The sequence below is a fragment of the Labrus mixtus genome, chromosome 10, assembly GCF_963584025.1.
Source record: "Labrus mixtus chromosome 10, fLabMix1.1, whole genome shotgun sequence".
Taxonomy (NCBI): Eukaryota; Metazoa; Chordata; class Actinopteri; order Labriformes; family Labridae; genus Labrus; species Labrus mixtus.
The window spans coordinates 28313440-28320437 of record NC_083621.1 but is presented as its reverse complement, the minus strand read 5'-3'; positions in this window follow the sequence as shown (position 1 = coordinate 28320437).

Below are 6998 nucleotides of genomic sequence, written 5' to 3'. Positions count from 1 at the left end.
CAAAACAGGCCCCTAAAGTTATACAGCGGCCGCACAGTAGGTACTGAATAACACTTTGAGATAAAAATTGGTAAAGTTCTTGTGATCATAGCTTGTTTATGGTTGCATTATGCCCTTTTTTCAGTACACACAAGTTAGATGTGATCTCTTTTTATGCAGGCTACTTCAGGATCAGTGCTATGCAATGCTTGAAAAAAACAAATTGGATTTTTTTTTATGAAAGAAAGAAATAAGGTAAGATTATCATTTATTTGTCCCCAGAGGGTAAATTCAGGATATCAGTACTGCAATAAAATATTTAGGTACAAATAATGTAGTTTTGAATTGGAAAATCATTGTTTAGCTACCATTCTTCGTACAAATCGGCTATTTGTCTGACGCTGACATAGCTTTATAGCCATCATTTAAGGCCTTTATTTGTAAGCTATGGTTAGAAACATCTGGTCAATACTTTCCATTTCTATGAGTTGTGATTGTTTACAACTCTTACTCCATTTCCCCATCCCAAGTCGAGCAACTTCAGCAACTTGGGATGGGGAAATGGAGTAAGAGTTGAGGGGCTACACAATGCAGATGTAGATCAATCTAAATGGCCATCAACAGAAATTTCCCCTTGCGGGGATCAATAAAGTAAATCTTAATCTTAAGTGAGCAAAGATGCGTTCTGCATCTTCTGCTCTCCACACAGACTATTTCCAGCCAAATATGGTTGAATAGTTGCCAATAGGACTTGGACCAAGAATGGGAACCAAAACACTTCTTGGACCCTGTAAGACATTTCATTTGTGAGTAATAATAACCCTTAGCTCATTAGCAGAGTGTTGTTTGACATGGCTTGATTGGAGACCATTGTTTCTATACTGGCGCCTGTGATTACAGAAAGCAGCATTGGACTGTAACGGTAATAATACAACACTCTTATATAAGACTACCTGTCTGTTCAGAATAAAGCATTTTATTGTACTGTAGAGGAACATTTTTTTTCCTTTTTTGGAAAAGGGAGAAACTATTTTCTGATACAAATAAAGCGCATGATATATTTAGAATAGTTGAGGTCAATTAGCCAACTCATGAATTAGTGGTTGGATCCAGATCAAACCAACATGTCGCAGATGCTTGTGAACCTCAGAGCCATGAGGTTACAATTGTAGGATGTCTTGGGATATTTGTTGTTTACGATGTGTGTTCTACACTTAGGGGTAATTGATTGCTGTGATGGTGTGTGTTGGAACATGTTGTATTTTTCCGTAAGGCTGAAGGAAGCTGGGAGGTTGCAGCAGATAAAAAAGCCTTCCAGGAACGTCTAATCTTCCCAAGAATTCCCAGAATTCCATTTACTAATTATGACATCTGTGGAGCAGGGGCCCAACTGAAAAGAGATATACTTAAAGAGCCCATATTCTGCCCTTTTTGGGGTTGGTATATTTAATCTATGTACCTACTTTTGTACGTTCACAATAGCTTTGTTCGAAAAAAGTGTCTGTTTTCATGTACTGCTCCTCCTTGCTCCCTCTACGCTCTGAGTCTGTCAGCTGCACTCTGTTGAGCCCCCACTGTTAGACCCCACGTGGACCAAGTCTGCTCTGATTGGTCTGCCGATCCGCTCTGTCGTTATTGGTCAGTTGCTCAGCACGCGTCTCAGAAATTTCAACATGAGCTGCTGGACTTGCCACAACGAGCCAATGGGCTTAGATCAGTGATCTCACACTGACAAAGACGTCGCACTGACAAATTTTTATCGAGGGGGGCTAGAACCGAGCGTTACATGCAGCTAATGCTACAGCTAACAGGAGGACGTAGGAGAAGCCGTGTTTCTGCGGACTTTTAATTTTTGCACATAGATGTGCCTAAACATGCACAGGACACTTGGAAAACACACTAAAGAGCATATAAAACCAGAAAAAGAAGAATATGGGACCTTTAAAGGTGTAACATGTGACTTTCGATCCAGTAGATGTCGCTCTTAAGCACCAGTATCTCAAACCAAAACAATACTACCTCAGCACACCCCCTCCCCTCCTCCAGTGCCCCTCCTTTAGTGTTCCCGCTGAGTGCAGCCATTTGTAGGGATAATCTCCACATATAGCCCATGGATGATTGGGTAATTATTTATTTAGATGTCTTTTGGGGCTTCTTGTGCCTTTATTTGAGAGACAGGACAGTATAGAGTCAGAAAGAGAGAGTGGGGAATGACATGTGGAAAGGTAGCAACAGGTCCGATTCAAACCCAGGCCGCCCACTTCGAGGACCGCAACTTTTGTACATGGGGCGCACAAACCAACCACTTTGTCACTGGCGTCCTGTGCCCTTATTTCATTGAAGTTTTTTGGACCAAGTAGTGTTTTCTTCGCTTCAGAAAGTCCATTGTACTGTTTTGATGACCGTCCGCCTTTATGCCTCTACAAACAGCATCCCTGAGTGGGCGTCTCTATTTCCAAGCTGCTGACAGCGGCTAATGGTTGGTTCATGTGAAAATCAATCAATCAATCAATCAATCAATCAATCAATCAATCAATCAATCAATCAATCAATCAATCAAACTTTCTTCAATCAAACGTTTAGAACCCTTCATACAATGATTTAACAAACAAAACAACATGACTCCCTCCTCCACCCCCCACAATCCAATAACTAAGGTAAGAAATAACTAGATAAAAACAGTTACTGATGGACTGAGGAAAGGCTAACATGAATTCTTAATGAGGAAACAAAGTAGGTTAAAATGTTAAAATTCACGGTGGAAAATCACACAATAATAAAATTAAGAAAATAAAACAATAGCATGTCATCCATAAGTAATAAAATAAAACTTTAAAAGACAATTCAATAAGAAATACTTAAGTAAATAAAACACTAAAAGCTAATCAACAAAAACATAATAAAATCATAAAAATATGTAAATAAATAAAACTAAATGAGATAAAGTGAGGTTCAGTTAAAAGCCAGACAAAAAAGGTAGGTCTTGTGTGTTCTGTCCTCAGGTCTCCAGGTAAACTGTTCCACAGACGGGGGCCGTGGTAAGAAAAGGATGCCTCAGTTTGGACACTTGGAACAAATAGAAGACCACTTCCAGAAGACCTGAGGGCTCTGGTGGGCTCATGAGTTACAAGCAAATGTGGTAAAAAGGTGGGAGCAAGACCATTAAGAGCTCGTATGAAACATGCTTTAGCCTCTGAGTGATGCCCTCCTGTCAGTCTGAACACAGAGCTCAGAACAACAAAACGACTATTTGAAGATGGTTTCTATACTGATTAGAGCTCTCAAGAACTGCCCTCAATGTTGTGCTTTGCCTCTGGTCACTTCCTGTCAGCACCTGTGTGTCCAATCAGACTCAAAGCTGATCGTTTGCTCTTACTGACATTGTTCCCTTTTTTCTAGATCCTTGCTTGTGTTGTACTTACTCTCTGATGTACATCGCTTTGGATAAAAGCGTCTGCTAAGTGAATTGTAGAATTGTAGAAAACCAGGACTACACTCTTTAATCTGAAAGTCTTTACTTTATGTTATTTAGTGAGGATTAATTTGATATCCGACATATTGATGTTTGAAATGCTGCCTGTTTTCTCACTGTTATTGTCAATAACTTTTATATTGGCCACTCGTGGGCAGCAAAAACAACATATGAACACTAGATAAATGATCACCATTTCACTTGAGTTGAAGGACTTTTTTTTATCAAACAGTGTCCTACTTGTATTCTTTTAGAGTTGTAATCAACACCTGTACAGATTTAAGTGCAGTAGGCATTCCACTTTTAGCTCAGTGTTTTTCAGTCTCTATGAAAGCTTTGGGGGAATTTTTTTATCAGTGAAAAAAAATCGTAATTATGCTCACCATTTTATCAAAGCTGATTCTGTCAAAGTGCAATGTTAAAACTTCTTTGTAAGAGAAGATTAAAGAGCTGAGAGTGAACCATACAGTAAAATCGCTGCTGTAAAACCAAATAATAGAATAGAGTAGAAAGCCTAGTCATTATTCCATTGTACAAAAAAATTAGAAACTCTTCACTTTAAGGTGCACAGACATATAACTCTCTGTAGGTTCAACATTAACTTTCCAAGTTTCACTTACAAGTTGCCGTGATCATTTTCCTTTAGTTAGTAAATTGATAAAAGCAGCTATATTAAAGATATTAACATTGTGCTCCCCATTCACATCCAGCTGTAGAGGAGTGGCCAACAGGGCTGTCAGCCTGGCTTCATGCACAGCCTCTTCATTTTGTGTGCCAGAAATGCTTTGGGACATAAATTCTCTTGTGTGAATCGTGGGAGGTATGAACCAAGCACAGTTGTTTCTGTTTGCTCTGTACATTTTGTTCCTCGGGGGAAATCTCACTGATTAAGTGCTACTATTTTGACAATATGTCAACTCACAGGGAGTGAAAATGAATTTATGTGCTTGGCAGTTCTGTAAACAACATTTCTGACCAACATGTTCCCAACCTCATCCCAGTGCTGTCTGAAAAAAAGAGGTCAGAGAAGTGTCTATTTTAGTGCTTCTGTCAGACCGTAAAACTGTAATAAATTTGTTTAAATTAAAACCCATGAATTTCACTCTTTTTTTTATTCCTCTTTTTAATATCTCATCTAAATAAATCTTCAGTGTAGCATCAGTGAGTGTGCATGAATCCTCTGCGAGACACATGTACCAATTCCTAAAATGCATATGTATGTTTCTTTATTTTTAGGATCTGGCCCCGGCCAGACCACGCTGTGAGTCGCCATGGGGATAAAAGGGCCCTTTATTAGAGATGGCACACAGGGGTCCTTCATAAGGCCAACATGGGCACTTTATAACATCTGACATAAGCATTTGTACGTGTGGTTACCAATGCTTGTGGTTCCATCACTGACGCTCCGTGGCTGATGGAGTCCAGTCTTATAGGGTTGGAAGGCTCATTCCCTCACTTTCCCTCTCGTCTGCTCTCCGTCCAAGGGGGAAAGAAAAAGACAACAGAAGGAGAAAAGAGAAAATCTAAGTAGTTGGATAAAGACATAAACTTCTTTTAAAAGCTCAAGGGGGGCTACTAATCAGTGTTCAACAGTGCTGCATTAGTCTTTTTCAGAAATGTTGGATGATTTTTATTAATGTGTCACACAAAGGAATCTTAAAACAAACTCATAGGGAGATTTTTAAACCTGTGACCCTGATGGAAGGACGATATCTTTGTCTTTGCTTTCCAAATGGAACCTCCAGGGCAAAGGTTTAATTTGATTTTCAACTTCATAAAGATAAAAGTTGACAGTGTAATAGCAGTGAAATGTAATTGTTTGCAACAGTCCCCATCCCATTTCAGTGTTTTAATAGACTTACATTTTGCTACATGATGTAAAGAGTAGATCACCAACGTCATCCAAGCTCAACATCCGGGGACCTTAAATGTCCTGCAGAATATCAAGGCACACTATTTAACAGTTACCAAAATATCAAAACCATAAATGTAAACATCATTGTGGAATGAGTAGAAACCTAGATCACCATTTTTAGGTAAATCTAAGAATAACTAGAAAGTTAAAAGATCATCTCAGTCACAATGACTATGAATGTCTGTATGAAGTCAAATGGCCACCCATGCTTTGTTAGTCTCATTATTTCATTCCAAACTGGTGGACTGACTGACCAATGAACTAAAATTTTCATCTCTACAGCCCAGTAAATAGCATGGCTAAAAACATCTTGGTCAACGTTTGAAAAATATTGGGTAAAATAAAAAAACTTTGGTTAAGTTTAAAGGCTTTATATGCGATTTTTTGATCCAGCAGATGTCGCCCTTTAGCACCAGCATGAAACCAAAACAACTTGCGGTGCATTGTTGTGTTAGCATGCTAATGCTAGTGATCTTTATTATGCTCGTATCTTCACACTGCATGTAAATTTACCTGAAATGAGTGTGATCTAGAAACGCAGTTAAGCAGTGAGTACAGTATGTTATTCTCCTTTTCTCTAGTCCCTCAATTAAACAACTTTTATACGTGAGGGGAGGAGTCAGCTGGCCGTCCCAACGATGTAAACACGATGTAGATACGGCTTGGAAACAGCACAGACAGTGGGACTCGGGTGTTACACCCATTGTAGACAGTCATGACTCACAGAGTTATTTTCAGAGGATATACTTGATTTATATGACATTGTGAATGAATTGTGAACATAGTGTGAAAAATCGCATATTAAGCCTTTAAAGGAAGGTCATGGTAAAAGGAGAACAACATTTACAGCTGAGCTAAGAGGACGCAAACGACAGTTCCTGATGTCACCCAATCATCTCTTCAGACCTCTTCCCTGAAATATTTCTGCAGTGCATTGACAACATCATGCTGCTTCTTTGCTTCTGACAGACAACAGTTATAACTCGCACGGCCACAAAAGGTCCGTCTCTGAAATCCATAAACAGAGGTCATTTAAGGCATTTGAACAAACAACCCCAGCTGCAGCTTTTCTGGAGAGGACCAGACCCCAAATTTAGATGATGTCTTCCATGTCAGGAATGTTAGATAACCTGCTACCAGTTTTCAGGCCATGCCTGAGTGTTTGTGTTTGTATCCGTATGTGTGAACATTCCTTGCATGGCCAAGCATCAGAGCTGAGTGCACAGAGGGGGGTCAGTGGAGTGCTTGTAGATCAACTCAGTGAACCCTAGAAGGCTGGTTCATCCTTTATCATTGCCTCGTGCTGAAAGATCACAGTAAGAGAGAGAGAGGGGGTGCAGACGGCCTTCGGTCATTTGTGCAAACACAGAACAAGCTTTTATCCAGCTCACAATCCCTTAAACCCTTCCTTATCCAGTGCCTCTGAGCACCTTTTATTGAGTCATGTAATACATCTGTTGTGTGTGTGTGTGTGTGTGTGTGTGTGTGTGTGGGTCTGACTTGAGGTCAGGATTTTTGTCATGTCTGAATATGGATGGCTTTTTTACTTTTTGACCCAGATTTTAGTCCCCCAAAGTCTTTATGTTGTAATTGTGTTAAACAGCATATGGAGATAGCTAAAAACATAGACAT